The 9,853-nt window shown below is 40.9% G+C and overlaps 1 long non-coding RNA gene across 1 annotated transcript; it reads right to left on the reverse strand.

Moving 5' to 3' along the window:
- Positions 1-2,525: 2,525 nt before the first annotated feature.
- Positions 2,526-7,697, reverse strand: LOC108526340 (uncharacterized). Its single transcript, XR_001884494.1, has 3 exons — positions 7,514-7,697; positions 6,883-6,965; positions 2,526-2,603 (listed from the first exon to the last, which is right to left on the reverse strand). It is a non-coding gene; the product is annotated as an uncharacterized LOC108526340 (long non-coding RNA).
- Positions 7,698-9,853: the final 2,156 nt, after the last annotated feature.

Genomic DNA, 9,853 nt, shown 5'->3' on the forward strand with positions numbered 1-9,853 from the left:
TTTTTTGAGACAAGGTCTCGCTCTGTCACCCAGGCTGGAATGCAATGGTGTGATCCGGCTCACTGTAGCCTCAACCTCCCAGGCTCAAGCAATCCTCCCATCTCAGCCTCCCAAGCAGCTGGGACTACAGGCATGTACCACCAAACCTGGCTATTTTTAATATTTTTTTATGAAGTTGGGGTCTGGCCATATTGCCCAGGCTGGTCTTGGACTCCTGGGCTCAAGTGAACCATCTGCCTCGGCCTCCCAAAGTACTGGGATTATAGGCATGAGCTGCTGCACCCGACCTCTAATATAAATTTTAAAATGAAAAATAATAAAGGACAATTGTCATCACTGATGGCCATATTTGAGTATTCTGGATTGTATAATCTAGAGAAATTTAGGTTACTGAACATTAAAATCACAAAGAGGCCACCAAACCACTTTTACTGGTGTTCTATAGGGTGGAAAAAGGATGTGAAACAGAAGACAGAAATTAGTAAAGTTTTTTGTCTCTGGTTTTGGGAGATAAGTAAAGAAGAAAAGAGGGAGCCTGGTATTTATGTCTCTCTACCTGTTGGTTCCCACATTTCCAGGAAGATCTGATATTTTAGAATAGCAGTATGCAAACTGGGGTAAGTGCATGAAAGTCTAGAGGTTAAGTACATGTAAACTTCTCTTTTTTTTTTTTTTGAGACGGAGTCTCGCTCTGTCGCCCGGGCTGGAGTGCAGTGGCCAGATCTCAGCTCACTGCAAGCTCTGCCTCCCAGGTTTACTCCATTCTCCTGCCTCAGCCTCCCAAGTAGCTGGGACTACAGGCACCAGCCACCTCGCCCGGCTAGCTTTTTTTTGTATTTTTTAGTAGAGACGGGGTTTCACCGTGTTAGCCAGGATGGTCTCGATCTCCTGACCTCGTGATCCGCCCGTCTCGGCCTCCCAAAGTGCTGGGATTACAGGCTTGAGCCACCGCGCCCGGCGTAAACTTCTCTTAAGTAAGCAGGTATGGATAGTTTAAAAGAATTAATTCCCAGATCCTCAAGTACCATGTCTATTCTCTTCTAAAAGTGATCTTCCTGAGAATGTGCTTGGGGAGACATCATTCTGGTTAATTCTCTCTTCACAAGTATCCTTCTCTGTCATTCCATTGCTATAAGATGCCATGTAGGCCACTGGCCACACCATACCCCCACAAATCTCAGCTTTGTTTTAGAGACAGAGGGAGACAGATTTCCAACCCAGAATACTACACAGAGCCTAACCAGTAAACAAATAGACATACAAATGAGTGGAATAAAGAGATTTTAGGGCATTCAAACTAAAAAAGAAAAAATAATCGTGTACTTTTTCTCAGGGAGCTATTGGAGGATGTGCTCCAACAAAAAGAGGGAGTAAACCCAGAGACAGGTGATCCCCAACACAGGAGAAATATGAAGGGAATCCTGGGAGTGATAATAAGATAACTCACTAGTATCACTGAGAGTGACATTAAGTGTAGCTTAAGGACATCTTAAGGTTAGCAGCTATAGTAGACTAGAGAGCAATCCATCCAAGCTCAAGAGAAAAAGCATGAGGGCAAGTAGGGATGTTTCAAGAAGAAAGAAAAGTGGATAGATTACCTGTTGCGTTCCAATGTATTGAGAAATAATTTCCAATTCTGACAAAAACTTCAAAGATGACCAATACATAGAAAATTAAGTGAATGAAAACAAATGTGACCAATAATGAGACTGCAGTTGTACAAGAAAAGTTATACAGGAAAAAATAATCATAGCACAATATATGTTTTAGTTATAAAAATATTTACTGGCTTATAGTAATTTGAATACCTCCAAAAATTGGGATATAACACATTTGGGAGAATGATGAAAGAAATAATATGTATGTGTGTGAGTGTGTGGGTATATAAAAGAATTACAGCATTATATTTATGAAAGTAAGTCAACATTTAATACCCTAATGCTAAGGTCTAACCTAAACAAGAAAATCCAGAAACAGTCATATACACTAGTAATAGAGCAAAAAGATTTTAGAAATCAGATGGAGAACTTTGAGTGTGATCGACAGAATAAGGGCCCCCAAAGATATCCACATCTTAATCCCCAGAAACTGTGAGTATATTGCCTTTTGTGACAAAAGGAACTTTGCCAATGTGATTAAGTTAAGGATCTTGAGATGTGGAGATTATCCTGGATTTATCTAAATGCAGACAATCTAATCACCTGAATCTTTCACAGCAGGTTATCTTTTCTGGCTGAAGTCAGGAAGAGGGAGAAAGATGCAAAGCCTGACAAGAGTTGGACCTGCCATTGCTGGCTTTGAAGATGAAGGAGAGGCCCTGAGCCAAAGAGGCCCTGGATGGCCTTTGGAACTTAGGAATGGGGAAATGAGGATCTCAGTTCTACAACCTCAAATAACTAAATTCTGCCAGCAACTTAAACTAAATGAGCAAGTAAACAGATTCTCCGCAAGAGTCTCTAGGAAGGAACCCAGCCCTTTGAACACGTAGATTTAAGCTCAATGAGACCTACGCTGGACTTACCATCTCCAGCCTGTCAGATGATACATCTGTGTTATTTGAAGCCACTAAGTGTGTGATATTTGCCACAGCAGCCAACAGAAATCTGTTGAGGTACAGTGAAGAAGAGATATTTTATTTTATTTTATTTATTTATTTATTTTTGAGACGGAGTCTTGCTCTATAGCCCAGGCTGGAGTACAGTGGCCGGATCTCAGCTCACTGCAAGCTCCGCCTCCCAGGTTTACGCCATTCTCCTGCCTCAGCCTCCGGAGTAGCTGGGACTACAGGCGCCCGCCACCTCGCCCGGCTAGTTTTTTGTATTTTAGTAGAGACGGGGTTTCACCGTGTTAGCCAGGATGGTCTCGATCTCCTGACCTCGTGATCCGCCCGTCTCAGCCTCCCAAAGTGCTGGGATTACAGGCTTGAGCCACCGCGCCCAGCACAGAAGAGATATTTTAAATTCTGTGGTACTTTTTACATGAATACATTTGTTTTCAATATGTAACAATTTTAAAACTTCAGTAAACTAAGAATTTATGGATATTTTCTTGATGCGATTAAAAATATTTAATTAAAACCATCAGCCTCCTTCTGGCTTCTCTTCCATTAGGTACATTTACACATGAATTCTGGTGGCTTATGCAGTCCACGAAATGGGAGAAAGGACCCTGATTTCCAGTTCATTTTGATGTTCCCCTAAGCTTATACTGACATAGCTGTGGTGGTTTAAAGTTGTGGCTGCAAAGTTTTTGACCTTCCTACTATTAAGGGGGTTATGAACCCTTCCCTTTTATCTGGGCTGGTCTGTGACTGAGTTGACCAGTAAAATAATACCTGTGACAGTAGAGGACTTCTGGTGTAGGTTATAAAAGACCATGGTGCTCTGTTTCATTCACTCTTGGAGTCCTGAGCCACCATCTACAATGTCTGGTTGCACTGAGATTGTCATGCTGCACAAGCCACATGTAGGTGCCCTGATCAACCAACCCTGCTAAGTGGATCCTTCAGCCATCTTTGAACAGACACATGCACAAAGCCTTCCTGTGTAGGAAACTATCTTAGAGCCCTCCAGCCCAGCCCATCTGTCAGCTGAATAACACTGAGTGGTCTCTGCCAACCCTTCTTAGCATAGAAGAACCACCCAGCTGATCCCTACCCAAACTCCAAACCCACAAAATCAGGAGCTGTAATAAATTGTTCTAAGTCAACAATGTAAAGTTTTGGGATAGTTTACTATGCAACAACAGATGCCTACAATATAATTTTATTAGAAGACAGGTTCTGATCATGGCTTTCACACCCTTAACATCAAATATGGCCTTGGGGATCTTGGCTGAGCTCCAAAAGCCATGGTGTTTGGTTCTCTGTTGGATGACAGGAGCCAGTCCCCAACCAAGGTCCTGTACCTGAAGACACTCCCAACTCTTAGTATCATAAAATTCAACTATCTCCCCAGGAAGGGCCACTTTCTTTTCACACCCCCAGAACAAAACTTTTTTCCCCTAATATGCCTCATAAAACAAAATGAGCTTTCCTCTAGGTCAGGGATATCCAGAACTCAAGGACTTCAAGACCAGCCATCTCGTTTAACAAAGAAAAAGGGGAAATTTCTCAAGGTTCCATGGTAGGAAAAATGCCACCACCTACAACCAACTTCTCACCCCTATATAACAACATGCCTTATTCAGTGGTGGTGGGTTGAGGCAAAGAGGGAGTGTTTAAGTGTTACCGTTAACAAAATAATTATTGGTTACTTATTGTAATGTAGCCAGAGAATGTGGGTTTCATATTTTGTAATTTTTAGAATCTGCTGAGATATTCTTTCTTTTTGAGACAGAGTTTCTCTGGTTGCCCAGGCTGGAGTGCAATGGTGCAATCTCGGCTCACTGCAACCTCTGCCTCCCAGGTTCAAGCGATTCTCCTGCCTCAGTCTCCTGAGTAGCTGGGATTACAGGCATGCATCACCATGCCCAGCTAATTTTTTTGTATTTTTAGTAGAGACTGGGTTTCTCCATGTTGGACAGGCTGGTCTCGAACTCCCGACCTCAGGTGATCTGCCCGCCTTGGCCTCCCAAAGTGCTGGGATTACAGGCGTGAGCCACCACACCCAGCCTGAGATATTCTTAAAGTCCTAAGATACAATCAGTTCTTTACATCTTCCAAATGTTTATATTAAATCTCTATATGAATATGTTTTAAAATACCTGTTAATTACATTATTCAATTCTTGTAATAATAAACGCTTGCATAGTATTCACTCTGGGCCAGGTGCCGTTTCAGAAAGTTTAGATAAATTAACTCTTTTTTTTTTTTTTTTTTTTTTGAGAATAAGGAGTCTCACTCTGTACCCAGGTGTCTGGAGGCAGTGGTCGACTCAGCCATCTGTAAACTCGCCTCCGGGTTTACGCCATTCTCCTGCTCAGCCTCCAGAGTAGCTGGGACTACAGGCGCCCGCGTCCTCGTCCGTGCAGTTTTTGTATGTTAGTAAGTGTTGTATACTGTGTTAGCCAGGATGGTCTCGATCTCCTGACCTCGTGATCCGCCCACCTCGGCCTCCCAAAGTGCTGGGATTACAGGCTTGAGCCACCGCGCCCGGCCGATAAATTAACTCTTAAGTGAGAGCCCTCTGAGGCTGGAGCTGTTATTACTACCGCAATAAACTTAATCAGTAAAGTTAAGGCAGGGAGAAGATAAATGGCACTGCTAGTATGTGGCTAGGCAAGGGTTTCCACTCAGGCTGTGTTATTTACATTCTAAAGGCCATGTGGCCTATGTAGACTTTATTTCAAGCCACTTATGTTATTTTGAAAGAGTTATAGCATGCCTTATTAATAAACAAAAAGTTTTATTTGCTGACAACCCTAGTTAACTCTCAACGCTTAACATATTTATATTTCTCTCATCTCTGTTACTTCTAGTTACTCCATTTTTGCTTCCTTTGTAGAAGTTGTTTGACAATATCACTGACATTTAAGTATTCTTGTATATTTCTTTATATTGGTGATTTCCTTATTTTTTTTCTCCTTTGCTGCTTTTTATTCTAAAGGTTTAAGAGTCAAAAAATGACTAGGTTGCCTTAATTACACTGGTTTGAATGAGTTAGTTTGGTTTTCCTTTTTAATCTGCGTTCTCTTTATATCCTAGCCTAGTTTCTAGGAGGTGCAAGGCACTGAGTGACTCACTGGGACCTGCTGAGTCATTAGAGAGAGTGCCTGAGGGACAGAGGCCAGACTACAACTTAAGCTATCTGGAATCTTACCTCTGCTGTCTTACTGGCTGTCTACATGGGGCTACATTTTAACTATGGCTTACAGGTAATCATTTCATGTCATGTTCTTTCTATCTTTTCCCCTCTAAAGTGGTAGTAATCATCCATTATCTCTCCATCTCCCCACCAGGATATTGCAAAGATTATTATTAAAAACAAAATGAAATTATCAATCCCTTCAGGAATATGTTTGCTGTATTAATATAAGAAACCATTCTCATGGTTTCCTCGATTTTTATAGCTGTGCTTATTGTACCCCTTCTCAATTAAGGAGATATGCCAAGTTTCTCCCAGAGGCATCTGGCATTGATTTAAAATCGATTCAGTGGCTGAAGAACCCTGAAATTGTCCCAGCGGGTTCTTACTCTGCCAGGTAAATATTTCCAAGAACTAACATGCTAAGTCTGAGACTGGTTATTCATGATTTAACTCTTAGAGTTGTATTGTTCTTGAGTTTCTTTGGGGTTACTTTTCTTGAACCCCTATGATTTTGTGCATCCCACTCGTTTGTGTCAGTGTATGTTCTTCAAGACTGAGGGATACTAGAGCTGGGAGGAGCAACCTACTTGCTAAGAAAGGACATTCAATGTGTACTTAATAAGATGTTCATAGATAGATTTTCCCAGACTGGTCATGGGGTCCCATGCTCTTTCTTTCCTTCCACTCCAACATCTGCAGCATGTTTAGTTTTTGTCTTTAAGTTTGGTGACTCACGGCCACCCAGTCATTACCACACTTCCAGACAGCAAGTCTTTACTTGACCCTGTTCACGTCAGAAGTGGAGAGATTGCAAAGATGGCAAGAGAAAACTCTTCTCCCAGGCCTATCTCCTTTCATTCAGGAATGAAAGTCTTTCTCAACCTTGCATCTGTTGAATGTCATGGGCTCTCTGGCTCTGCAAGGGTGGCTGGAAAATGAGTATCTTGCTTTTCAGCATCTACATTGAGAGGCCGGCAAGGAAAAGTGGATGAAGAACAATTAACCGAAGTGTCTGTCACAACTAACAAATTCTTTTTCTCTTTTGCTCTCTTCTACTCCACAGAAATCATTGCCTGTCAACAGTCCCCCCCGACCCCCCCACCCCACTCTTGGGAATGGACTCTGGCAAACTCACCATCAGGAAAGTTGATGTTTCCCATCTAGGATGGAAGAATGGAATTCTGAACTTTGTCACTGTTTCTGAAAGGTCATCAGCTCCTGTAATTGCATGGTTGGGACAGATCTATTTAAACTGCTTTGAAGTTTTCCCAGAAAATTCCCACAAAATTGTGCAACCCAAGGAAATGAGGTGGAAAAAATGGCACTGGCTTCAATTTGCTTCTCACCACGACCCTGTGAAGGAGGCAGGTAGCCACTCATATTTGTGATTTAAAAAATGAGGGATCAACAATTAAAGGGGTAACAGTTCTAGGTGCTTGGACTATTAGTTTTGTCAAAAACACAGTCGGTATAGGTTCATTGACAGCTGGCATTTATCATCTGAAATTAGATCCCCCTTTTAAATTATTGTTTCTCTCATTTTCCTTGCTTTTACATAGAATTTTTTTTTTTTTTTTTTTTTCTGTAAATAGAGAATAGCATGGGATGACATTGCAAATAGGCAATATGCCATATGATCAATTCTATGTATTAATTCCAGAATAGTTTACTCATTAATAGAAATACAGGATACATTCTGGTATCATTATCATTGACATTTCTCTGTTTTTATTATATTCAATAAAATATTGTATTCAACAGCTTACCTCAGAAGAGAAGTTTGATGAGGTTTGATTGTCCTTTAGTTTTACCTTTATCACCAAGACAGGACCCAAACCTGTCTTCCTCCTAGTGTGGCAGGGCTGTTGCAATGAAGCATGCAAATAACAAACACATCTTTCTAAAGCTCTCCTTCATCTGAAAATAAAGAAGACAACTTGATATGAATAAAACCCATAGAACTTTGGAAAATTTTGATGTTTCTCAATCTGCACTCTCTAGTTGGGATTGATTTAACTGAGAGTAACAGAAACTTTGACACTGCTTAAACAAATAAGAGGTTCATTTGTCTTGCAAACAGTATGAAGGTATTCATTTCAGGGCCCAGAGCAACTGCTCCAGGGCCAGCTCATTTGACCTTTCAGCTTTTCCATCCTGCATGTGTAACTGCTGAGCATCTGAGAGTTACATTAGCAAGCCAGGAGAAGAAGAAGAAAGATGAAGAAGGGAGGATAAATGGCTATAGCAGGAAGTGGAACATTCCAGAACCCCAATAAATGTGTATCTTGCCTAAACTATGTCTCACAACCACCTTTAGCTGCAAGAGAGTCTGGTAACTGTAGTTTTTTCACTGGGCACACTGCCATTCCTGTAACAATTAAAATTTTCTTAATGAAGATGAAATAGAGACATGATGTTGCCTCAGCAACTAGCAGTGTACACCACACCCATCATCGCCAGGCAAAGTGTAGTGTCTATGATTTCATTTGTTAGTCATCACTTTCAACATCTATTGAAATAGTAAACGTAAGCCAAAATGGTATCAAAAACTGATCTACCATATTATTTTGTTTTTCCAATAAGTAATAGTAGCCTTACTCACCTTTGAGAAGTGTAGTTTATTTTATGGGCACAATTTTACATGTATTTCTATTTTGGGGTGTGGGGTAAGTAAAGATTTGTGTCTTTGTTTGGGCTGCTGTAACCCAGTGCCACACATTGGGTAGCTTATAAACAACAGAAATTTCTTTCTAATGGTTCTGGAGGCTGGGAAGTCCAAGATCAAGGGACCAGCAAATCTGGTGTCCATTGAGGACCCACTTCTTGCTTCATAGATGGCACCTTCTCCAGGGGCCAATGAGCTCTCAGGGGCCTCTTTCATAAGGGTGCTAACCCCATTCATGAAAGCAAAGCCCTCATGACCTGATTACCTCTCAAAGGCCCCATTTCCAAATACCATCACTTTGGGGATTAGGATTTCATCTTCTGAATTTTGGAAGGACCTAAACATTCAGTTCATTTGGATAATAAAGTGAGCTTGAAAGGGACAAAATTCACTGGATTGTCAAAGGGGTCTGGGATTCATGTTGGGACTGCTGTTTCCCTGCTACACTGTTTGAGCACCCTGGCTTTACCCTTTAGAACCAGGGCCCCTCAACCCTGACTAAACCTGGAAACAATTTGAACTCAAGGCTGAAAAACAGCTTCTGAGTCAATGGGTGGCCCATTTTGGGCTGTGCCTGACCAAGCTGTCTGGCTGGGTCTGTAGGAACACTCTTGATGGTGTCATAGGCAACAAGTCAATGGTGCATTTAAACAGAGTTAGAGAAGTGCTCCATGCACTGCCTGGTTACATCTTAACTCCAAGGATCTTATCCCAGGAACTTAAATGAAATGGGCATACCAAACTGGTGGGCTCATTGTGGACTCAGTCTATCGCAACTATGTTACAAGTGTTTTGTTTTCCTTTTAGCTTTTTTTTTTTTTTTCTCCAAATCTTTTATTCTTTTTCTCTATTTAGGTTTTGTCTTAGAGACCTTATTAGAAATTTCAAGTTGGAAAGACTTTAAAAAGTCACCTTATCCAGCTCCCTACCTGCAGGAATCCTAGAGCAGCACCACATCCGAGTTTTTCAAATGCGGACACCTAAAGCTGAGACAATCATTATCTCACAAATCTGCCAGTTTTGAGTAACATGTAAGAAAGGTATTTCTTATTATTACACTGATAGCTTCAACTGGAAGATTTCATAATCTCATACCCACAGGGAAACTCTAAAATCTTATTTAACAAAATGACCAAAAAGCTGATGCACTGAGTGGCTGTTACATTGCTAGCTCATCCCTTTTGCATAAGCTTTGTTGATTCAGAATTACGTGATAGCTTAAGAGTCTCCATTAGAAAATTTGGAGAAGTATGAATGAAGCATAGCAACAATTCTGTGTAAAAGCTGAAGGTTTTGATGGGGTGTGAAAAGAGAAAACTGAACAGTGTCATGTGCCATTCTGTCATCTTTAAAATTAAAATGTCGTGTAAGGACATACATCCTTATAAGGATCATTGAACATATTCTTCTTCATTTTCTTTTTTTTTTTTTTTTTTTTTTT

This window comes from Rhinopithecus bieti, unplaced genomic scaffold (genome assembly GCF_001698545.2).
Source record: "Rhinopithecus bieti isolate Rb0 unplaced genomic scaffold, ASM169854v2 scaffold_2272, whole genome shotgun sequence".
Classification (NCBI taxonomy): Eukaryota; Metazoa; Chordata; class Mammalia; order Primates; family Cercopithecidae; genus Rhinopithecus; species Rhinopithecus bieti.